This window comes from Pan troglodytes, chromosome 16 (assembly GCF_028858775.2).
Source record: "Pan troglodytes isolate AG18354 chromosome 16, NHGRI_mPanTro3-v2.0_pri, whole genome shotgun sequence".
In the NCBI taxonomy this organism is placed as follows: Eukaryota; Metazoa; Chordata; class Mammalia; order Primates; family Hominidae; genus Pan; species Pan troglodytes.
In genome coordinates this window covers 76,091,031-76,116,481 of record NC_072414.2, presented here as the reverse complement: position 1 = coordinate 76,116,481, position 25,451 = coordinate 76,091,031, and the positions used below count along the sequence as shown (strand labels likewise).

The following is a 25,451-nucleotide window of genomic DNA, read 5'->3' as shown; positions in this document are numbered from 1 at the left end:
TCAATATCCTACACGAGCATTAATTTCTTTCTTATGGAAAACAATCTATATGTCAGTGCTGTGCTAACATTGCATCTTTAATATTATGGCTATAGCTGTAGGCCAGTAAGCATTAATAAAACAGACCTACTTGAACAGATGCAAGTCAGACACTAAAGAGATAGTTATGAGGCTCAACACTGATCCCAACCGCTCACTCTTCTGTTCCTCTTCTATGGAATCTTCTGTTAAAAAGTTTTTTTAAAAACTCCAATTATACTGCAGCAAGGAATATGCTGTGTGTCTAAGGGAAACTGGCACATTTGTCACCCACATTCTGGATAGTGAGATATGATTTGGCTCTGGGCTTGTCCTAGGTAGCAGACACATTTGTAAGACCTAGATCTTATTTATGGCGACTTATTTATGGTTATTGTCAGCGGCATGCTGGAAGAATTTATTTCTGCCTCATAAGAACTTGGTCAGTTTTTTTCCTGCTCTTAAGATACCATCTTGCCAAAAAAAAAAAAAAAAAAGAAACCCCTGGGAGTCATTCATACATGTAGGTGTTTGCACTATTTGGTTGTCCAGGGTTGCTGATTGGGAAATAAATCCTCATCAGTGATACAGATGGGGCTGGGCACAGTGGCTCACACCTGTAATCCCAGCACTTTGGGAGGCCGAGGCGAGTGGATCATGAAGTCAGGAGATTGAGACCATCCTGGCCAACATGGTGAAACCCCGTCTCTACAAAATACACAAAAATTAGCCGGGTGTGGTGGCACATGCCTGTAGTCCCAGCTACTTGGGAGGCTGAGGCAGAAGAATCGCTTGAACCCAGGAGGCGGAGGTTGCAGTGAGCCGAGATTGCGCCACTGCACTCCTGCCTGGGCAACAGAACAAGACTCCATCTAAAGAAAAAAAAATTGTTGACAGATAGATATGCTTCTGCCTGCCCTCTGACCAACTTGCTGAGGAGATACCAGGTCTGGAGATAGACTGCTTGTGCAAATACAAACAGGAAGCTCCAGGATGCCTGATCTGAATCTCAACCTTCTCTCTAAGTGGACTCCAAATGACCTCTCTTTCTTGCCATTTTCACTGCTGAAGTTGGAAAGTGACTTTGAGGACATTAAATATTACATTTTTCCAGAATCATTGATTGGAGTCCTGCATATACCCGTAGTAGAAAGGATCGGCTGACCATCAAAGATAAGTGATCCTTTCCACCGTGCACAGTCGTTGTGCGAAGGGGCTGCCCAGCACCAGTTCTAGGCAGGACTAGTTCTCACCAAGGAAATGATGCTGTGCTGTTGTCTCCTCTAGGTCAAAATGACTAAGAAACATGTGTGTCTTCCACACAATCACTCTCCCTGACCCATCCACTGAATGAAAAGAACTCTGGGGACCAAGCAGAGGGCAGAGCCACAGGATAGAAGGCTCCTGGGCTCTGAGTAGCCATACTGAACACTTCCCAAGCAGTATGGACCAGGAAACTAACAGAGAAATATGTTTGTTGGTGTTAATCCACTGAGAAGTGGTGTTAATCTCCTACAGCAGCTAACATCACCCAATTAATACAGAAAACATATGCAGCTAAAATAGACTTGAATATATATTTGGAAAAATTTGAATTCTTCCCTTCCATAAAGGAGTATACATATTTGCAATTCCCACATTCATAGATGCAGGATCCAAGGACCAAGTGTCTTGAAAAGCCAGCAGCTTGGCCGGGCACAGTAGCTCATGCTTATAATCCCAGCACTTTGGGAGGCCGAGGCGGGCAGATCATGAGGTCAGGAGATCAAGACCGTCCTGGCTATGGTGAAACCCCGTCTCTACTAATACAAAAAATTAGCTGGGCATGTGGCGGGCGCCTGTAGTCCCAGCTACATGGGAGGCTGAGGCAGGAGAATGGTGTGAACCCGGGAGGCAGAGCTTGCAGTGAGCCGAGATCGCACCACTGCGCTCCAGCCTGGGTAGCAAAAAAGACTCTGTCTCAAAAATAAAAAATAGAAATAAAAAATTAATAAAAAAATAAAAAAGAAAAGCCAGCACCTTTGAATTTGCTCTTAAACCCTCTTGGACATAGGCTTCTTAGCCATGAAGGCAGTAAAGTCACTCGCCCAGTGCTCAGTACTAGTTGGTATCCATTAAATGTCAATTTCCCTCATCTCCTCGGTTTTTAGTCTCTCTAACTGAATAGAGGGATGCTGCTCAGACACTCTATGTTGTGGAGGCATAATCAAACATAAAGAATATAGCCACTAACCGCTCGATCAAAAGTAAAAACAGAAGAAAGAAGCCTACATGAAAGGAAGGCATAGAAATCTTTCTTGGCCACAAGGAGACAGAAACACCATCTGCTCTTGCCTGATTCTGCTGTTGTCCTTAGTGTGTGGTTACTGTTAGACTTTGATAGGGATGTTTTGTTTTGTTTGAGATAGGGTCTCGCTTTGTCACTCAGACTGGAGTGCACTGGCACAATCTTGGCTCACTGCAGCTTGGACCTCCCAGGCTTCAAGTGATCCTCCTGCCTCAGCCTCCCAAGTAGCTGGGATTACAGGCATGCACTACCATGCCCAGCTGATTCTTAAAATTTTTGTAGAGATGGGGTCCTACTATGTTGCCCAGGCTGGTCTCAAACTCCTGGGCCTCCCAAAGTGCTGAGATTACAGGCATGAGCCACTGCACCTGGCCCTTGAAATTGTTTTGATCTCTTTAGAAATCATTTTAAGGAAGCAAAGGCCAGCCCACAATATAGTTTTATATTACCTTATGAATTTTATTTTGTGCTCATTTAAAAAATAATTTTGTCCCAGCTATTCAGGAGGCTGGGGCAGGAGAATTGCTTGAACTCGGGAGGTGGAGGTTACAGTGAGCTGAGATTGCACCACTGCACTCCAGCCTGGGTGACGGAGTGAAACTCAGTCTCAAAAATAAATTTAAAAATATTAAAATAATTTTTATTCTGGATTATATAATGCTAGAAGCAAATAATTTTGATTTTTCAGTTTTTCCAAAAGCAATCGTGATAAAAGCACCACATTATCCCCCTACTTTTTTCTTTCAGTTGAAGCCTCTATTTCCAACCAACTTGCTGGCAGAATAGGGTGGTTTTTAAAATCTTTATCATTTTTTACTATGTGTAAAACAAATTCACACTCTTTATAACTGTACATTAAATTCAGACAATAGAGAAGTCCAAAAGAAAAAACAGGGAAATAGGATCATGTTATACACCTAGTTTGCCAATTTGTTTTCCCGATTAAACCATTTATCTTGGATATCTCTTCATGCCCCTCCTTCTCATGGCAAACGCCCTCAATACATTTAAAGTCCTGAGATTTGGCTTAAAAGGCGAAAGTGAACAAGTGATGTTAATTTCAACATTCCCTCAGCACTGACAGCTTTCTAATTCCAGCCCAGGTCTCATGAGTGTGGGCAGAAACATCCAGGTCCAAGGAACTCATCTGGGCAGAGAAGTGCCCAGAGAGGTGTGAGCTTTCCAAGCTTTATTCAGAGCTGGTTCCCTACAAGGGCGTCTTTGTGGCAGGAACCTGCAAGTGAATACTGCCAGGGAGAAGAATGCTCATTACTTGAGTCTGGTGGTAGCTGCATGGAGAGAAATCACTTGTCATGGAGGTTCTGGATGTGTCAACTCAAAGTTCATAGTAATTAAACAGGGGAGCAGGACTGAGCCTCAGACACAGGCAGGGCACACCAGGGTGAGGATCCCTCCTGCACACATGATAGTCATCACAAGCCGTACTTAAATAAAAGTGATCTCTCCACGAGGCTGAGATGGGCTATAGCAGCTGCTGCCAGATCTCTATATTCCACGGAGGTGCCTATCTGGTTCTCTAAGATCTCTGGGCATCGGACCAGGAGGTTGGCACCCAGTGGCAAGATTGTTTGTTTCAACAGCGCCACTGTGTGTTAGGATAAGCAAAAACAGCCAAAAATCCTAGACACCCTTGTTTTCCGGTTTTCTCTGCTGGAAGAGACAGCATCCAAGAATCAAGGAATATCCCGGAGGGAGGAGAGATCTTGGAGTTATCACAGAAGAAAGGATATCAGGGGGGAAAATACATTATCACTGTAAATTGTATGGGATAATAAAGTGAGCTAAGTTAAATATGAAGATAAATATGTGTCTCAAGGTGATGAATAATAATAGTAAGAATAAAAGCAGCTACCTTTTGTGATGTTCTGTGACTCAAGCACATGATATCCTTGGCTCATTCACTCTTCACAGCAGAACCTATTCAGCATTTATTTATTTTCCTTATTTGAGGAAACTGAAGATCAGAAACATTAAGAAACTTGCCCAAGTTCCACTTGCCAAGCCACGGTAAAGCGGCTGCTCAAATGTAAAACTGTCTACTCCCAAATCCAGGTTCTTTTCATGATTCCAGCGAATATGGGAGAAATAAAGGAACCAATGTCCGCAGAAGGGAAAAGTCCCTCATTACACTCTCTGAACCATGGAGGTGTGGATGGGTCAGGAAAGATCTGAGCTTCCTCAAACCCAAGGATAGCATTCCTACCAATTGAGAATTCCAGTTCCAACATCACCATCTCCAGCCTAAACCTTACAAAATATCTACTCATTTTCATCTCCAAATTTTTTAATTTTATCTGGTAAAAAATTTATGGCAAAGTGTATCAACCGAGAATATCCTTCTTGTTAAATGCCACACTGACTTCCTGGGCACAATGCCCAACTTAGTTTAATTGATCTTTACTAATGAAGACAGAGCTTTGTAAAGGACAGTTGTTACATTTAATTGATGTGTGCTATCTGCTACTAGCACAAATGTTTGTGACAGTAGAAAGAGTTGTCAGAGAGGAAACATCCCAGGGTTATATTACCACTGCTAAAACTCAATTGATGAGACTTCAATGCAAAGAAGTCTCATCCTGCGATTCAGTCTTCCTGCTGCTTACATTTCGGTCCCAGGAGATTTGATGGGACTGAGGGTGTATTAATCTGGGATCATTTGATTGCAAGAAAGAGAAACACATTAAACTAGCTCATGGGAAATTGTAGGTTTGCTGTAAAAGAGTATCTTGTCAGTTTTCCTCCATAGAAACCTGATGGACTTAGAAAGCCCCAAGTGTTTGAAAGTTCTATTACAAACAAAATGTTAGTGAAATCAAACATCTCTGTGTAAAAGCTAAGCTGTAGCTGATGGAAAGCAGTTGTTGGACAGTGGTGAGTGGAGTGGAAGGAAGAGTGAAAATAAACTTATGATACCAAATGGGGGCCGGGTACAGTGGCTCACACCTGTCATCCCAGCACTTTGGGAGGCCAAGGTGGGCAGATCACTTAAGGTCAGGAGTTCAAGACTAGCCTGGCCAACATGGTGAAACCCCGTCTCTACTAAAAACACAAAAATTAGCTGGGTGTGGTGGCGGGCACCTGTAATCCCAGCCACTCAGGAGGTTGAGGCAGGAGAATCGCTTGAACCCAGAAGGCAGAGGTTGCAGTGAGCCGAGACCACACCATTGCACTCCAGCCTAGGCAACAAGAGTGAGACTCCATCTCAAAAAAAAAAAAAAATGGGGAGAGAAGTGATACCATTAATAATTAATGAAATGAGAAAGGTTAAACTGATAACAATTGAGGAACAAAAATGGTGATATAACTGGAGAAGGACGAGGGGGACTGGGAAGGTAGATCAAGGTATGTATTAGTTAGCTTCTGCTGCATAACAAACTACCCCAAAACTCAGTGGCTTTATACAATAATCATTTATGATTGTTCACCCATCTACAGATGTGCTAGAATTCAGTTGATCTAGCTGGGCTGGCCAGATTGCTTTGCTCCTTGTCTGCAAGTCTACAATTCACTGGGATGGTGTTGCCCTACATCTTCTATCCTTCTCCCAAGACCAGCAGGCTAGCCAGATGATGACAGAGGTACAACAGAACACAGCCTACTGCACAAGCATCTTTCTCTCTTCCTTCCTTCCTTCCTCTCTCTCTCTCTCTCTTTCTCTCTTTTTTGATGGAGTCTTGCTCTGTCACCCAGGCTGGAGTGCAGTGGCACTATCTCGGCTCACTGCAACTTCTGCCTCCCAGGTTCAAGCAATTCTCCCCACTCAGCCTCCTGAGTAGCTGGGATTACAGGTGTACACTACCACACCCTGCTAATTTTTTGTATTTTTAGTAGACACGGGGTCTCATCATGTTGGCCAGGCTGGTCTCGAGCTCCTGGCCTCAAGTGATCTGCCCACCTCGGCCTCCCAAAGTGCTGGGATTACAGGCGTGAGCCACTGTGCCCAGAACCACAAGCATTGTTCTAACCCCTACTTACATCATGCCTGCAAACATCCCATTATCCAAAGCACATGATATGGCTGAGCCCAAAGTAAAAAACAGGATATGTAAGTGGGCCGAACTGCAAAGCCACAAGGAAATGGGCCTAGAGATGGGCGTGGACGGGGTGAAGGCTTGAAATCAATGGGGGCAGGAAAGGTGGCTGCTGGTACAGGTGAACTAAATTCTCATCAACCAAAGCAGAAGCCAATAGATTGTCTCCTACAGGGTTGGTGGCATAGTGGTTCAAGTTTACTACTTAGAGAAGCTGATTACCACTCAGAGGACTGAAAATTGAAACAGACATGTTTCTTTCTGAAGTGTAGCACAAAGATAGGGAGGGGGAAGTTAACATTTACCAACCTTTTATTTGTTCTTTGAATTTTTTATTTTTTTTTTTTTGAGACGAAGTCCTGCTCTGTCACCCAGGCTGGAGTGTGCAGTGGCGCGATCTTGGCTCATTGCAACATCCACCTCCTGGGTTTAAGTGATTCTCCTGCCTCAGCCTCTGGAGTAGCTGGGATTACAGGCACACGCCACCATGCCCAGCTACTTTTTTTATTTTAATTTTTAGTAGAGATGGGGTTTCACCGTGTTGGTCAAGCTGGTCTTGAACTCCTAACCTTGTGATCCTCCCTCCTCAGCCTCCCAGAGTGCTGGGATTACAGGCATGAGCCACTGCGCCTGGCCTGAATTTTTTTTTTTTTTTTTTTGAGATAGAGTTTCACTCTTGTTGCCCAGGCTGGCGTGCAGTGATGCAATCTCAGCTCACTGCAACCTCTGCCTCCTGGGTTCAAGTGATTCTCCTGCCTCAGCCTCCCCAGTAGCTGGGATTACAAGCACCGGCCACTATGCCCAGCTATTTTTTGTATTTTTAGTAGAGACGGGGTTTCGCCATGTTGGTCAGGCTGGTCTTGAACCCCTGACCTCAAGTGATCCACCTGCCTCGGCCTCCCAAAATGCTGGGATTACAGGTGTGAGCCACTGCATCCGGTCCTGAATTTTTTAACTGTATATATAATTATTAAAGATGTTTTTCAAATTAAAAATTTAAAAGTAGACACTGTCCACTGTGTACAATACAGCAGATCAAAGACTGAAAAGGCACAATCTTCTCCCTCAAGGAGTTCCCAGGATCCTGAGGAAGATGGGACTCTAAACAAAGAGCAGCAACACTGCGCTGGTAAATAAGAGAGCACAGTGCGACTGCAGTGAAAAGGAGAAGGGCACTCAGTCCCTAGATTGATCGGGGAAGATAACAGAGGCTGGGACATTCGAACTGAGTCTTACAGTACAGGAGCCTGAGAACAACTTCTTTCTCCTGCCCCAAATCTTTAGAAATGGAGAACCACTTGTTTAAGCCTACAGCTACCCTAGAAAGGAAAAAGGAGTGCCCTTGGTGGGTGGGTATATTAGTCCATTTTTGCACTGCAATAAAGAAACACTTGAGACTGGGAAATTTATAAAGAAAAGAGGTTTAATTGGCTCATGGTTCTGCAGGCTGTATAGGAAGCATAGCGGCTTCTGCTTCTGGGGAGCCTTCAGGAAGCTTCCAATCATGGCGGAAGGTGAAGGGAGACAGAGGCACTTCAAATGGCCGGAGCAGGAAGGAGACAGCGGGGAGGTGCTATATACCTTTAAACAACCAGATCTCGTGAGAATTCTGTCACGAATACAGCACCAAAGGAATGGTGCTAAACCATTTATGAAGGATCCACTCCCGTGATCCAGTCACCTTCCACCAGGCCCCACCTCCAACACTGGGGATTACAATTTGATACGAGATTTTTGCAGGGGGATAAATCCAAACTACATCAGTGGGTAACTATGGTAAACAGCCCAAATGCAAGGGGTGTTCAAGTGAAGAAGACACCCACAGCCTGAAATGTACTCAGAAAGCTGCTGCAGCACTTATGGGCATATACCCCAAAGAATGGAAAGCAGGAATTCAAAGAGATACTTGTACACCTATGTTCATGGCGGCCTTACTCACAATAGCCCACAGGGTGGAAGCAAACTGAGTGTCCACCAACAGAAGAATGGATAAACCAAACGTGGTACATGCATACAATGGAATATTATGCAGCTTAAGAAAGAAATCCTGGCACAGGCTACCACATGGAAGAACCTTCCAAACATGATGCTAAGCGAAATAAGCCAGTCAGAAAAGGACAAATACTGTGTGATTTCACTTACATGAAGCACCTAGAGTAGTTGAATTCATAAGACAGAAAGTAGAAGATGGTTTCCAGAGGCCTGGGGAGGGGAATGGGGAGCAAGATCCCATTCATGTAAGGGAGATAAAACACTAAACAAGACTATGCTCCCATAGGAACACCCATATTTCCTAGAAGATCTGGAAGCATACTCCTGACTGAGGTTGTCTTTGGGGAAAGGCTTGAAACCTGTAGTAAAAGGAATGTTTAGCATTACCTGAGTGTCTGGATTTTTTAATACCAAGAATGTATTTGGGCATTCATACAAGAATAACTTCAGTTTAAATGAGAAAAGTTGGCTAGGTGCAGTGGCTCACACCTGTAATCCCTGTGCTTTGGGAGGGTGAGACAGGAGGATTCCTTGCAACATAGCAAGACTTTGTCTCCACAAAAATAAAAAATAATTAGCCGGATGTGGCGGCACACGCCTGTAGTCCCAGCTACTTGGGAGGTTGAGGCAGGGGGATTGCTTCAGCCCAGCTTTTCAAGGCTGCAGTGAGCTATGATCTCACTACTGCACTCCAGCCTGGGCGACACAGTGAGACCCTGTCTCAAAAAAAAAAAAAAAAAAAAGAGAGAGAGAGAGAGAAAAGGATGGCGCAATAGTTTCTTAGTCTTAACCACACGCGTTAACAAAAATAGTAGGGTCTATTTTATTTGACAACACCCACCTAAAGTTCAAGTTCTATTAGTTTTCATATACTTAAAAAAAATGTTTCCCTCGGAAACATCACCTTGACATATCTTGGGGGAACACAGAACGTGGAGAATTTCTAAATAATAATAATAATAATAAATAACCCAAGGTACTCGGTTCACATGCAAAACCACTGGTAAACATAAATTATCTCCAAGTAATCTAGAAAGAAAATGAGCACATAAGACGTCTTCTAAAAACACACATATATTTCTTTACATGTTACATTTAACGTAAAAATCAGCTATGCAGAAGTTACATGAACATTTTATGTTGGAAAGGTAAATGACTATTATTAATACAGAATGGTTAAGTACATTTATGTTTTTATGTACAAATGCATAAAAGGAAAAGCATCCTTAAAATAAACACCATCAATGGCTCCTCGGTGGTCACAAAACAAAATCCTCACACCTTTGTCTTCCTTCACAATTGAGCTTTATCCACCTTTTCAGGCTGATCTCCCATTATTACCTGACACAAACTTGGGTGGGCCAGAGTTTCCACTGACCATCCCCCCACTATTCATCCAACACCATGTTCACTGCCTCCCATTCCTGACCATTTGCCTTTTGTCTTCAACTAATTCTGGGGACGTTCTGTCCAAATAAATGATCCATATTCTTGAAGGCTGGAATCAAGTCCTATTACAAATATATTTTCTCACCCTCTCCAGAGCATAGCAACCCAGCATCTACTGGCCTCTCACAGCTCTAACCATCCACAACCCTAAGCTGGCTTCTCATCAAACGGGTACTTTTCACCACCCAAATTCAATTAATTCACTCTTACAATAATGAAGAATAGTCGCCTACAGCCTACCTTTTCCAGCCTTGATTCAATCATTTATCAATTTTATCTTCAAAGTCCCTCACTTCAGGGAGATGATATATCAGCTTTCACCCAGAGTCCTGAAGAAAACAGCACTCTTGCCAATGACATAGTGCCACCTAGTGGCAACGTAAGGTAAATCACAGTGGCAGTAGGAGGATCTCCACACTACTTTTACAGGAAAGCACTGCAGGTAAAAAATAAGAAGCTACAGTACTGTTTGGCAGGACAATTTGTTTCATACGTGCATACTATCGCCCTGACTAAATTAACTCTCAAGTCTTACAGGTATTATTTGTTTTCAGTTCCATGCACAGATTAGCCATTTAGTACTTACTAAATCAAACTCAATTTCTGAAGAGTCTTACACCAATATATTCATGCACATATGGTTAAAATTTTCCTTGAGGAGCTATCATGTGAGAGTGTGGCTTATTATAACAAGTAAACAGAACAAATAAATACAAAATGAAAAGAAATCGCATGATTTACTTGCATACAAGGGAGCTTGTTGTGGATTAAGTTTCATGACCCAGGACACTGAAACAGAAATGGAATAAATGAGAATAAAATTAAAAGTTGTCATCAAAAATATATAAGCCATCTAAAGTCCTAGGTGTCAAGCATAGCTCTATGAGTACAATCCCCTGCCTGAGATTACCATATGCCCAGCTGTACGCTATACACTAAGACATTTAGGAAGGAAGCGGGGTCAGGGATTGACCCCAGACTCAATCTTTTCAAGTGGGGAAGAAAGATCTTCCGATTGAAAAATAAAGACAAAAAAGGCTTCACTGTCACAGAAGTTTCAACAACCAACAGGATATTTAAAACAGTTATCAAAGCAAAACCACTGTATGTTCACTTACATTTTTACACAGTCCCTCAAACTCACAAAATGCTGTTTGCTCAGGGACTTCTTCCAGTCTTACTAGGGAACCTGGAAAGTGAGGGGAGGATTGCAAGGGACCACTAGAACTCTCTTCCTCAATTCCCCTTCTCTGAGAAGGGAGGCTACAGCTTGCCTCTCTAACCACTAAAAGGCATCACCCTCCTCAAAGTTAATAGCTGGATTCCCTGATACATATTTTCACTAAATGAATTCTCATAAAACTCTCATTAAGATTTAGAGAAGGCTTCCAGGGTTGAATTCCTGAACATTAAGAACAGCATGTTTTTTAAAAGTTTAACTTGGTGATTGGACCAGGACTTCATCTAGGCTATGAATGCTCAGAATGGTAGGTCCTTTACCAAACAGCTTGAGTTTGTGTATAAAGTGATCTCATCCTCTTAAGAGTCAGAGAAACAGAACCAAGCGACTTCACTATAATTTGATCTGAGGAAGTTTCTTACTCACAATAGGTAAATGAAGGCACATACTAACCAGCAATATAAACAACAATATCAAGTGTCATTCACACATGCAAAAAACAGACAAAATCCCAAACTCTGTGTTCTAACAAATCGCAAAAACCTCACTAACAATAAATTGAAATGACCAAATGTTTGGACTGAAAAGCAATGCCTTGGTAGCCTAGCCATGCCTAACTCAAATAATAGAACCATCTCGATGTTAAAATCCTCACAGATCAAGCTGTGTATGTCTCGGGTCAAGACTTCGCCAAAAAGCAGTGAGCACACACTTAAGAGGGAAAAAACCTACCTCAGCCTTCTAAATGCAATCATCTCTACACGAGTTGCAGGCCCCAAGCTTCAACGTGTTCTGCTGGACAACGCAGTAGAAAGCTGACAAGCAGGTGGCCTTCCCACACTGACTGAACCACCTCCATGCCCATGTCCATTCATTTTCTTGTCCACCCCATGTGCTGTTACAGACCTCCTGGCTCAGGGCACTCTTTCCTTCCTGACTGCCTTCACTTAATGACTCTGTACTTTTAGGTGCAAAAATTATCTGCAGAAATCCACACTGAAAACCAAGCTTGAGAAAGGCAGCAATAACCAACATTTTTACAAGAAGAACAAGGTCAATTTCAAGCCCATCAGATTCAAATAGCAAGCATGGATGAAAATGAAAGATTGAAAGGCTTGAGTGCCTTCTTAATGTATTAAATATCCATTTAATTTACAATTAAGCTCACTGTGCTCACTGGCCTTTTAATCAGCTTTCCAGGTCCTGCTCAGACTTGCCTAGGACATGGGAATGAAAGAACCTATAAATTTATGGACCAATCTACCTTAACTAACTTGTCAAGTGTTCCTGCATCAAGCAGAAGAAACATCAGTGAAACTGATACAGGAATTAACACCTTGTTAATCCATAAAACTTAAAGGAGCGGGATCCAATCTTCCGGCTTCCCTGGGCCACGCTGGAAGAAGAATTGTCTTGCGCCACACATAAAATACACTAACACTAATAATAGCTGCTAAGCTTTCAGAAAATTGCAAAAAAAGAAAATCTCATAATTTTTTGTTTGTTGTGAGATGGAGCCTCACTCTGTCACCCAGGCTGGAGTGCAGTGGCACCATCTTGGCTCACTGCAACCTCTGCCTCCTGGGTTCAAGCGATTCTCCTGCCTCAACCTCCCGAGTAGCTGGGATGATAGGCGCGTGCCACCATGCCCAGCTAATTTTCGTATTTTTAGTAGAGACGGGGTTTCACCATGTTGGCCAGGCTGGTCTCAAACTCCTGACCTCAGGTGATCCACCCACCTCGGCCTCCCAAAGTGCTGGGATTACAGGTGTGAGCCACCGTGCCTGGCCAATGTTTTAAGAACGTTTACGAATTTGTATTGGGCCACATTCAAAGCCTTCACAGGCTGCATGCAGCCTGCAGGCCGCGGTTCGACAAGCTTGGATTAGAGAAATCTACAGAGACAAACTAGTGACTTAGTAGCCCTCTGATCTCTCATGATTCGCAAGAAACTTAGGATGACTATGTGTAAAGACCACAAACATCAATTTAACTGAATGGTTCCCGCCACACTGGAATGAGGAAGCTGAGCAAACTCAGAGGACTCTAAGAAAGGGCTGATGTCATCTGAACTGTTCGGAATTATAAACTCCTCTAAACATGTTTCAAAACCAGAACTCGTAAGAGTTGTTCTGATACGCGGATTAAAAGAGGGATGACAAAGTGTCTGTCCCCCACACTGGTCAAAGGGACAGGTCATTGTTATGCTGGCAATGCAGGCTGCTGAAAAGAATGTATCTGTCAAAAGTAATCAAAGTAATGACCCCAGAAGGCTCCAGAAACAGACTGGTAAATTCAGGTTGCTTTCAGACTTCCACAATGCTGGCACACAAGGGGAAAGACAAAACTAACATTGACAGAGCATTATATTTGATATTACATTTAATCCCCATTAAAAAGATACTATTTCCCGTTTCACTAGTGACAAAGTTGATCTTTCAAAGGTTAAATTATTTAACACCAAGGTCAAAGGGTAAGTTGGAGAGACCAGATTCAAACCCAGTCTGACATTAAAACATGTGTTTTCCCCCCACATCGTCTCCTGCTAATAACCTCAAATCTAAAAACTGACTTGCCCTACACCTTGAGCCCCATCCTACAAACTCTCCCTGATGTTATTAATTCAGCTGTCACTGTGCACCTACAACGTGCCAGACACCATACTCCTCAACACTCTGTAGGCACAGAAGGAACAGATAAAAATCCCTACCTTCATAGATATTATTTTAGGGGTAACACAGGTAAATAAAACATTAAAATAGTTTTCACATAGTAGCAAATTCCATATAGCAAAATAAAACAGAAGAAGGAATAGCAAATGAGGGAGATGCCCTCTTAAACATGGTGCTGAGGGAAGGCCTCCCTGAGAAAGATCTCATTTACCCCCAAAATAAAAAAGCAAGTAATAGAAAAAACAGGTAAAAGGTGTTCTAGACACTTAAACCTGCCACATTGAGAACTCAGGGTTCCGATGCAAAACCTCGCTGCATATAATGCATTAACTTATTTTTATACATTTAAATAAACAAACTCTACTTAAGAACTGTGTTCTAAAGGAAGGAGCATATTACAGGAAGGCAGTTTTTGGTCAGAGTAAACACACTTAAAAACTAAACCTATTGAAAGACCAAGAACAACTGGAAGTCTTTGCTTTGTCAGATTTTTGACCAAAAGGAAAATTAAAGAAACACACCATGCCCACCCAATGATTTCACCACGGAATTTTAAGAGAGAAAATCCTACTTCTTCCTCACCCAGTAGCCAGTGAAATGACTGAGCAAATTCACAAGTTCACTGGGGCTGCTTTCATGTAACACAGGGACAACACATGACAGACACAGTGGAACCCTACAGGTTGCCTAGTATTTGAAAGACTGTGAAGAGGAGGAGATGTCAAAATTCAAAGTCTTAAATGATGTAGTTTTAAGTATGTTCAGCAATTTCACCACTCAGTAGTAAAGCCAGCTACAGTTGAAAGGAATCAGAAATTTGAGGGGTGTGAAATAAGCAGAAGCACAGAAGTTAAGGATTTGTATTCTTCCCACATTTTCCACTTTATTTTATACTGCTGAGAAAAAACAAATTTAATAGTTTTCTGCTGTATAAGAGAGACACATTCACTTTATGTCACAGTAAGAGTCACTCAATTTTAATACAACTATCTCAATGTATAAATTAACATTCTCCCCCATTGCCCACACATAGTAAGTCTCTTATGATGCTGCTGATTAGAGAAGCAAAAGTTGCCGCTACAATTCTCTTCCTGCATTTTAATATAAACAATCATCAGTCTTTTCTTCATAGAGTGCAGTGTGGACACTATCATCAGAATGTACCAGCACTGGGTGTGCAAAGTTTACAAAGATTAGCAAGAGCAAAAGCGTTGACATTTTTGAAATTCATGCTGCTGCAAAGAAGTATGTAAAAACTCACTCACTATAGAGGACCACACAGAAACTCAGGCATGAAGTTATATGGCTGTGTGATTGGTTTGGGAGAAGGAACGGAAAGCACTTCCACCAACCGATATGCCTGAGCAAATTAATGCAAAACCTCAGAAGCTACAAAAAAGTTTATCTACCTAAATTAAAATTGGTGTCCACAGCAGTAGCCAGCAAAATGCCTGCGAAGCGCAAAGTGGTAAATATTTTAGGGTCTGTAGGTCATATGGTCTCTGTTAAACAATATGTAAATGAATGGGTGTGGCCGTGTTCCAATAAAACTTCATTTATAAAAAGAGGCAGCATGGTACATCCAGTCAGCAAGCTCTAATGTACCAACCCCCGGTCTAACACTAACCAAATACCTCTTAATAAGCCAAAGAAACTGTGTCCTCTTAGGCCGGAAGCGGTGGCTCACACCTATAATCCCAGCATTTTGGGAGGCCGAGGCGGGGAGATCACCTGAGGTCAGGAGTTTGAGACCATCCTGGCCAACATGGTGAAATCCTATTTCTACTAAAAATACAAAAATTAGCCAGGCGTGGTGGCGGGCGCCTGTAATGCCAATTACTGGGGAGGCTGAAGCACGAGAATCGCTTGAACCCAGGAGGCAGGGGTTGCAGCGAGCCTAGATCACGCCATTGCACTCCAGCCTGGGCGACAAGAGAGAAACTCCGTCTCAAAAAAAAAAAAAAGGAAATAAAAGTATACAAAGTGAAAACAAAGAAATTAAACTGCCCTTATTTGCCAGTGACATTACTGTCTATGCACAAAATTCCAAAAATCTACAAAAAAGCTTCTAGTACTAAAAATGAGTTTAGCAAGGTTGTAGAATCCAAGGTCAGCATATAACATAAAATCATCTTCCTATATACTAGCAATCACTAGCTGGAAATTGAGAAGTATCATTCACAACAGTATCACAAACATGAAATAAATGTGTAAGATTACAAAATACAAGCAAGATCCAACTGCTAAAAACTACAAAACACTGACGAAAAATCTAACAAGGTCTAAATAAATAGATATACCATGTTCATGGCTCATTATTAAAATGTCAGTTGCCTCCTAACTGATTTCCAGTTTCAATGCAATGTCAATCAAAAACCCCAGCAGGCTGGGCATGGTGGCTCTCACGCCTGTAAGCCCTACATTTTGGGAGACCATGGTGGGAGGACTGCTTCATCCCGGGAGTTTGAGACCAGGCTGGGCAACATAGAGAGACCCTGTCTCTACAAAAATAAAAAAATTAGCCAGGCATGGTGGTGCATGCATGTGATCCCAGCTACTTGGGAGGCTGAGGTGGGATAACCGCTTGGTTCAAGGCTGCAGTGAGCAGTGATCCTGCCACTGCGTTTCAGCCTGGGCAACTGAGTGGGACCCTTTTTTTTTTTTTTTTTTTTTTTTGAGACAAGGTCTTGCTCTGTCGACCAGGCTGGAGTGAAGGGGTGCAATCTCGGCTCACTGCAACCTCCATCTCCTGGGTTCAAGTGATTCTCCTGCCTCAGCCTCCCAAGTAGCTGGGATTACAGGTGCCCGCCACCATGCCCAGCTAATTTTTCTGTTTTTAGTAGAAACGGGGTTTCACCATGTTGGCCAGGCTGGTCTTGAACTCCTGAACTCAAGTGACCCACCCGCCTCGGCCTCCCAAAGTGCTGGGAACTCAAGTGACCCACCCGCCTCGGCCTCCCAAAGTACAGGCATGAGCCACCGCACCAGGCCATGAAACACTTTCTTCCACCCACGGCTTTCTCTTCTCTCCCCATTTACAGCAGTAAGACAGCCTAACCTGGGAAAGAGAGAGAGAGGGAAGCTACTTCCAAATGGATGCCTGTCCCCATCAGTAATAACCAAGTCTATTCAAGTGCTAGATGTTAACTTTAAAAGAAGGAAACATCAAAAGTCCAAGTTTCGGCCGGGTGCAGTGGCTCATGCCTGTAATCCCAGCACTTTAGGAGGCTGAGGCGGGTGGATCACGAGGTCAGGAGTTCAAGACCAGCCTGGTCAATATGGTGAAACCCCGTCTCTACTAAAAATACAAAAATTAGTCAGGCATGGTGGCGTGTGCCTGTAGTCCCAGCTACTCGGGAGAGGCAGAAGATTCGCTTCAACCGGGGAAGCAGAGGTTGCAGTGAGCCAAGATCGTGCTACTGCACTCCAGCCTGGGTGACAGAGCGAGACTCCGTCTCAAAAAAAAAAAAAAGTCCAAGTGTCTTCGCCTAGCTTTGTCAGGAATGTTTTTACCCTCAATCTGTAAGTGTGACCAAATATATTTTTTAAAGGTTTACCCTCAATCTGTTAAGTTCAAAGGTTTACTATAATCTCTTCATAAGAAAACTATTGGAAAGATGGAATAAAATACACAGAAATGTCCTTAACAGGTAAATATTTATTTTTCTTTCTTATTATTATACTTTAAGTTCTGGGGTATATGTGCAGAACGTGCAGGTTTGTTGCATAGGTACACACGTGCCATGGTGGTTTGCTGCACCCATCAACTCGTCATCTACACTAGGTATGTCTCCTAATGCTATCCCTCCCCTAGCCCCCCAACCCCCAACAGGCCCCAGTGTGTCATGTTCCCCCCTCCCTGTGTCCGTGTGTTCTCACTGTTCAACTCCCACTACAGGTAAATATTTCTAGAATGTATCTACTCCATCAGGTAGTGTAAGTATTCTAAACTGTGCTAGTATAGCTGCTTTAAATCACTGCTTTCTTCTGCAAATGGTGGCACCTTGAAAGTGTTATCTTGAAGGGGAAGTGAGTGATTTGCTCATGTCTCTACTGAACTAACACTGTTAACACCCAGTCCAGTTCTACCTTAAACAAGTCTCAGAAATACAGACATAATCCATACTTGTTATTTGTCAAGACTAAGGTAAAATAAGGAAAGTTGGAACTAACTCATATCCTCTTATGACTGATGTACTGAAAACAATCCATCTCTCACCATTTCCTAAATAGCATAGTCACAAAGAGCTCTACCCTACCAAGTACTCTGCAAGTCCCACTCGCAAAGGAAGACTCACAGGTGACTGAGAAGATAAATTTGCTATTGTTTCCATTATCCTTCAGTTCATCTGACACCTGTGAAGAAATGCATTTGGATAAGACTCACAAGTCTCAGGGCCCCTTCTTTAATGAAAGAAATAGCTAAGCCTCCATACTCAGAAGCATCAGACTTTTCAGAATGCTTAAGTCACGTAAAAACGTATCAAAATTATTATCATTACAGCTACCAGGAAATAGCTACCTACTCCATGTTAGATACTGCAGTTAAGTATCTCACACAGTTTCACTGATTCCTAACAACACTGCAAAGCATGTTACTAACCCTTAAGGAGTAGGAAGCTGAAGCTCTGAGAGGCTATGCAACTACTCAATGGAAATGTGGGGATCTGAACTCTACCTAGCTCCAAAGGGCGTACTTTCTTCTAAAATTTCTAATTTTTTTCCAATTTCACAATGGAGGCAGAGTTTTCACTACAATTTTAATAATTTCACCAGCTGGGTGGGGTGGCTCACGTCTGTAATTCCAATACGGTGGGAGGCTGAGGTGGGAGGACGGCTTGGGTCCCCAGGAGACAAATGGGCAACAGTGAAGATTCCGACTCTAAAAAAATAATAATTTCACCAAAAGGGGGGACAGATTTCTAAATCGGAATCTCTTGTTAAAATCCTTAGAGCACTAGTTAAGCCCCACTTCTTTTCAAAAAATAACCGACAGATTAAAAAAAAGGTTAGAAATCCTTTTAAAGTAAATTTCATCAGAGATCTGCAAGGGAATTGTCATTTTGGACAAGTCCCCAGAGTTGGTGGCCCTCTCCTGTGTACACCAGCTACCACTAGGCAGTAAAAGTAATTTACCCAATTCAAACACATACCGTGCCTGCACTATGTTAAGACCACTGGCAAAGAGGGTACAAAGTTAAATAAGGTCTATCACAGCCATCAAGGAGTTAAAGGACTAGAGGAGGAGTCCATTTATAGTATAGTATGTGTGCAGTTACCATTTAGTCAAGGCAAACGAACTGTGGGAAATCCTACAACAATAGTACCTACAGTATAACATGCCATCACCGCCCACAGAAGGAAAGCAACTGGTGCCCTCGTCACGTTATGTTGTTAGTACTTGCTTACATGATGTCCCTCCCTGACAATCCCTTCCAACCTCTGTCAGCCTCCTTCCCCACAATCACACACACACACAAAACCACACTGCCAGGAAGGGAAGCCATTGAGTGAGTATTGTGAATCCTACAAGTGGCTCTGTAGTTTAAAACGGCAATGCCTGTGCCTGAAGAAAATTTGTCTTTAGCTTCATCAGGTGAGGAAAATTGGTTTTATAACACAAGGCCCACCAAACCAGAAAAGCCCAGGAACGCTTCTCCACAGGACTCACTTAGCACGAGAAATCACTCAGAGCAAACTGACGCACACAGTATTTGTCAAATTTTTCTTTTTCATTTAGCAGAAGGTAAGGTAAAGGAATACAACTGAAGTTAATAAATGACACTCTAGCCATTTTGATCATTTGTCACTATAAATGATAGACATTTAAGCTAGTTCCATCTGGGGAAGTGAAACAGAATCATGTTCATATAATAAGCCACACGAACCAAATTCAGTGGAATACGTGCACCCAAAACTGGACCAGACTTGTACTTAATGCAGCCTGCAAATCCCCAAGAGTCCACGACAGAATACAAGAACAGTAACACTGGTTTATCTCAACTCATCTTAGCTCCCTCACAAACTTGCCAATAATGACCTTTCAAGAACTGCACCGTTTGTCCTCATCTGGGCAATCCCGTGGCTTAGAAAAACTGAATAAATTGCTTCTTCGAAAAATAAAACAACGCGGGGAGGGGGGAGTAGTAACAAAAAAAAAGGCACACTGGTTTTTACTGTACTGAAGCAATAAACTCTCCAACTAACTTCATTAATGAGTATCAGCAAAGAATGAACACCAAAATACCGCTCAATCCAACTTTCATCGTGAATTCTTGAATTCACAGTAGGATCATTAAATGTGACGGTATCACTCTGCTATAAAAACTATTTCCAAAACAAAACAAACCTATCTACCCCCTTTCTTGATTTAAAAAAAAAAAAGAAAGAAAGAAAGAAGGAAAATTTGAGGGTTTTTGCTTTTTTCAACTTCACATACCGGTTTGCCTTTGCAAAAAAAAAAAAAAAAAAAATTGTTTAGTCTCAAAGTATAGCTGCAAGGTGGACCGGCTGCACGGGTCCCAGAGGGCCGCTCGCCTCCGACGGTCGCAGTTTCAGCCGGGCCGCGCCCGCGAGAAACAGCGGAGAGGCCCCAGCAGGCGGGCGCCGCCGGACAGGTTTACCGTCCGCGTCGGCCCCGGGGAGCCGCTCCCTCCCGCCCGCAGCACTTGTTCGCGGCGCGGACTCCACACCGCGGCCGCCCGCCCCAGGGGAGGACTGAGTCCGCCCCAGCGGCGCCAACCCGGGGACCCGGGGCAAGGGTTCGGGGCCATCCGCGGCCGGGCGCGTCCCCCATCCGGAAAGCGGCGACGGCCCCCAAGTTGGGCTGCGGAGTGGGAGGCGCGCCGAGCCCCAAGCAGACAATGCGGGAGAAGGGTGATGCGCAGGGAGGAGGGGTCCGCAAAGCTGAGGTCCCCGCGCCGCCCGGCTACCCATCCGTTCCGCCCGCCCCTGAAGCCCCGCGCAGCCCCCGACCCTCCTCTGGGGCCCGCCCCACCGAGCGGCCGCAGGGGACGGGCCGCGCTCCGCACCCCGACCCCTCCTCAAATCACAAAACTTCCCCCAACTCCGCCAACTAAGTTGCGCTCTCACCGTGCGGCTCCCGGGGCTCCCCCGCGGGCCCAGCCGAGACAGCTCCTCACCTTCGCCGCGGAGAAAGACAATAGGCTGCCTCTCCCCCGGCGGCGGCAGCAGCGGCTGCGGCTAAAGCGGCGGCAACCGAGGCGAGCGATGGGCACGGCGGTCTCGGCCGAGCCGAGGGGCTTCACCGTTGCTGCTCCGGCTCCGCGACAGCTCTGCCCGTAGCCCCAGCCACCCCGCGCACCGGCTACAAGCTGCCCGGGGGTGGCCGGGGCACGCAAGAGGGCAGTAACGTCTGCGAGTCCTCCCGTGAGTACACGCGGAGCAAGGGCTGCGAGCTGGGATTGCACGGCAGAGCTGCCCATCCCGCTCCACGAGACCAATAGTAAGGCACCTGGGCGGGGCGCTCAGGTTGCTCAGGGAGGCTGAGGTTGACCGCCGGGGCTGCTCTGTGGCAAAGTGATCACAGCAGGGTGGCTGGCAGAGACTGCTCTGGGAAATGCCCACTCACGGTCTCCTCTCCGCCCTGTTTCTAGAAACTGCCCTTTCTCTGTGTGCTCGTGGTTACCTGAGCTGTAGCATTTAACCACACATCGTGAAATGATTTACTCCTCTATTTCCCCCACTTCAACTCAGGAAGTGGGGTTGAGTCTTCTGCGTCCACAGCCTAGGACAGTCTAAGGTATTAGGTATTAAATATAGGTATTAAACAAGTGTTGGATGGATGCACGGCGCTATGGCGGAATCACAATTGTGACAGTGCATTCCGTGAACTTTTGGCTACTCGATCACCACAGTCGTTCCGTGTTCAAGCTGCAAAGGACCTCAGAAATCATCGGATTGCTTTGAGAAACAAAATGTGGTCCGTGTACCAACGGCGGCCGACGAGAATATATTAGTTGGTACACGGAGAAACTTCTTTTTTCAAATAGTTAAGTGTTTTAGTGCTCATTAGGAGGGAAATGCCTATCACATCAAATCATTGTTTCATTAATGTTACTTCTTAGGTCAAATAAAAAGTGGCAAAAAAACAAGTGTTTTTCAAGAAAAGTGTTAAGTAAAACTTGAGACACTTTATATGCAGTTCAAGAATGTAAAATACTAGTTGACAGTGATTGAAGTAAGAACAGTTGGTTAGGTAGGAGGAGAAGATTATTGGCTGGGAAGGAGGAGGAGGGAACCCTCTGTGGTGCTGATTCTGTATTTTGACCTGGGTGATGGATAACAAAAGTATGTACATCAATAAAAAATACATCCAGTGCACTTTAGATTAGTGCACTTTACACATTTTATACATGTATTTTTAATGTCAATTTTTTAAAAATCTGGTATGGGATATACCCCCACAACCCCCCCGCCCCAAAAATGCAAAGATGCAAATGACTGCCATTTGGGAAACACTGATCCAGGCAGGCTCACTAGCAGTGACCAAACACCTGAGAAAGGGTATTGTGAATACCTGATGTATGTGCCAGGAACTTCCATAGTTGAATAGCTCCAAATCTCAGAAATGCTCCTAACCTAGTGTTGAGCTCTGGTGCATAGATATATTTTCTTTTCTTTTTTCTTTCTTTCTTTCTTTTTTTTTTTTTTTTTTTTTTTTTTTGAGGCAGAGTTTCACTCTTGTTGCCCAGGCTGGAGTGCAATGGCACGATATCAGCTCACTGCAACCTCCGCCTCCCAGGTTCAAGCGATTCTCCTGCCTCAGCTGCCCGAGTAGCTGGAATTACAGGCACATGCCACCAATTGCAGCTAATTTTTTGTATTTTTAGTAGAGACGGGGTTTCACCATTTTGGCCAGGCTGGTCTTGAACTCCTGACTTCCGGTGATCCACCCACCTCGGCCTCCCAAAGTGCTGGGATTACAGGCTTACAGGTGTGAGCCTCAGCACCCAACCCAGAATGGCTTAAAAAAAAAAAAAAAAGGCCAAGCATGCCCAGTTCTTCATGTGAAATTATTTCTGTATCACCTCATCATGCTGCTCACCCTCTTCCACTGTTCTCTAATCTGTCCTTGTTGATATTTAAAAGCTGGCACAAGGCCGGGTGCAGTGGCTCACATCTGTAATCCCAGCACTTTGGGAGGCCGAGGAGGGTAGATCACTAGAGCCCAGGAGTTCGAGACCAGCCTGGGCTACAGGTGAAACCCCATCTGTACTAAAAGATACAAAAATTAGCCAAACGTGGTAGCCCAAATCCCAGCTACTTGGGAGACCGATGTAGAAGGATCGCTTGAGCCCGGGAGGAGAGGTTGCATGAGCCAAATCAGCAGGGCAGCTGCAGAGTGGGGTGCAAGGTCCTCAACCCAGAGGTTCCCTAGGCCCCACTTGCCCCAGCTCATGAGAGCCTGGTTCTGAGCTCTGCCGGGACTGGGGCTCAGCACTGCCCATGAAAACAGGCGTGGCAGGGAAGAAAATCATAACCAAATATTTGTAGTCACCTCTCTCCTCCCTTCTGGAAAGGGAGGTTCCCAGGTTTGTGGGCTCTTTGCCTCCTGGACATTATTGTGTAGTGAAGGGAGAAAGGTTGAGATGCAGAGTTGGAGAAACTAAGAGAGGCCGAACTGGTCCATTTGAGGAAAGATGACTGATCCCAGAAGGGGAGGAGGGGACACCCTGGGGAAGCGGGGGGCTTCCCAGGTGGTCCAAGAAGGGGAGGGCGGGATATAGAAAGTCAGAGCATGGTTTTGAGTTTTGGAGACAACAAGAGAAAAGAGGGAGGGATTTGGACAACTATGGAGAGGACTGGGCTGTGGAGGGAAATGTTTAGAGATTTGGAAGATGGTGTGTCATGCGATGTATTGTGAAAACCCCTTCTTCATATCCCTAAAAGACCGCCGCTGATGGTGATGCATGGTACAATTGATGATTGTATCATGATATAATTCAGTGCTTTTGCAGAGGGATTGGTGCCTTTTTAAAATAATAATGATGCTTTGGCTTGGCTCCATCTGAATTAGTAGAGACAGACATCTTGAGCAGGTTTTATCAGAGTTCCATTAGCTAAATATTGGGTTTCCTAGTTTGTGGCTTGCTTTAAACCACTTTGTAGGCCCTTCTGCACTGAAAGCCACTACAGAAATCACCTCTTTGGTCTGCAGCTCCACGTCCCCAAGCTCTGGGCTTTCCTGAAGGAGTGGCCTCATTCAGAAGATAATACAGCATCCCTCATCCGAAAATCCAAAATCTGAAATGCTTCAAAATCCAAAACTGTTTGAGTGCCGACATGATGTTCGAAGGCCAGATTCAAAGGAAATGCTCATTGGAGCCTTTTGGATTTCAGATTTTTGAATTCCAAAATCTGAAAAAAATCCAGAATCTGAAATACTTCTGTAATTTAACCTGTAATAGACATTGGGTCCTGACCTTCCAGCTGAGGCAGCAAGCAGTCAACAGAGGCTCACCATGCATCCCTCCTGCTCCTCACCCTCCCACTGGCTTGTGCCTCACCCCCCAGCCTCCCTTGCACCTGCTGGGAAGGGGACACGATGCTCCTGCCCTGCCTTCTTGGATCTCAGGCTACTGTCATAATTGCAGGATTCCAGCCAGGGAAAATGCTACAGGTAGAAGTACTTGGTACTCTCCACAGAGAAGTTTCCAGCAATGGCACAGCAGCCCCGGGAAGTGTGCTGCCACACCCAGCTAATTTTAAAAACTTTCTGTAGAGGTGTGAATTCACTATGCTGCCAAGGCTGGTCTTGAATTCCTGGCTTCAAGTAATCCTCCCGCCTTTGCTTGCCAAAGTGCTGGGATTACGGCATGAACTAGAGCTCCCAGCCGAGAGTTTAGTTTTGTTTGCTAGTGGTGTTCTTGGTATCTTTTCATATTTGAGGCTTTGGTGCTAGTGCTGAAGTATTACACTCACCATCCGAGGTTTGCAGGACTTTTGTTTCAGTATTGAACAGATGGAACTGTTTAGTTCTTCATCTTTGCAGGTATACCAAATGTGCCTACCAGGAGTCTGTTTATAGCCATTGAAAAGCAAGAAGTAATATAGTAAAATTTGGCCTGGCTAGAGGCTTTGGAAGACAAGTATTTTGGCTTAATTCTATTAACTTGGAAGGATGAAGGTGAAAAAAATTCAAAACTTTAATTTCCTGTTTATTGCCATTTGAAAATATAGCCAATGATTCCACTTTTCTTCTCCAGTAAGTTTGGACATTCTGATCTACTTGGTGTTTTATTATAGAACTCCTAGTGTGCCTGAGTCTAGCATTGTGAAGATCCTTCTCTAAAACTTCACATGTAAGAGAATATAAATGATATTGGATAAGATCAGGCTGGATGAGAACTGATACCTGTAAATGTGCGATTTAGACGAAATCTCTGATTGTTTTCTTATTTAACTCATAAAAATAAAACACATTGGCTGGAAGGTGGGAGCAGGAAGGAGATTTATGTCTTTTAATTGCATGTCATTGTTTCATATAGAGACAGAACATATAGTATCCCTGGTTTTGGACCTACAGAAGGAAACACATTTTTCTACCTGCTGTATGCCAGAGGTTCTTGAACACCTGGAGGGATTACTGCAGCACAGATTGCTGAGCCCTACTCCAGAGTTTCTGATTCATCAGGTCCAGGGTGGGGCCTGAGAATGTGTATTTATAAGAAGTTCCCAGGTGCTGCTGGAGCTGCTAGTCCAGAGACTACATTTTTGAGAACTGCTCTCATATACTAACTGTAAATTGCAGAGCTCTAGAAAAAAAGCTTAGTTTGGTG

The 25,451-nt window shown here is 44.0% G+C and overlaps 1 pseudogene; it reads right to left on the bottom strand.

Moving 5' to 3' along the window:
* The window catches only part of LOC107968410 (A disintegrin and metalloproteinase with thrombospondin motifs 7-like), a 50,886-nt pseudogene extending 29,755 nt beyond the window's left edge, over positions 1 to 21,131 (bottom strand).
* Between the last annotated feature and the right edge of the window lie 4,320 nt (positions 21,132 to 25,451).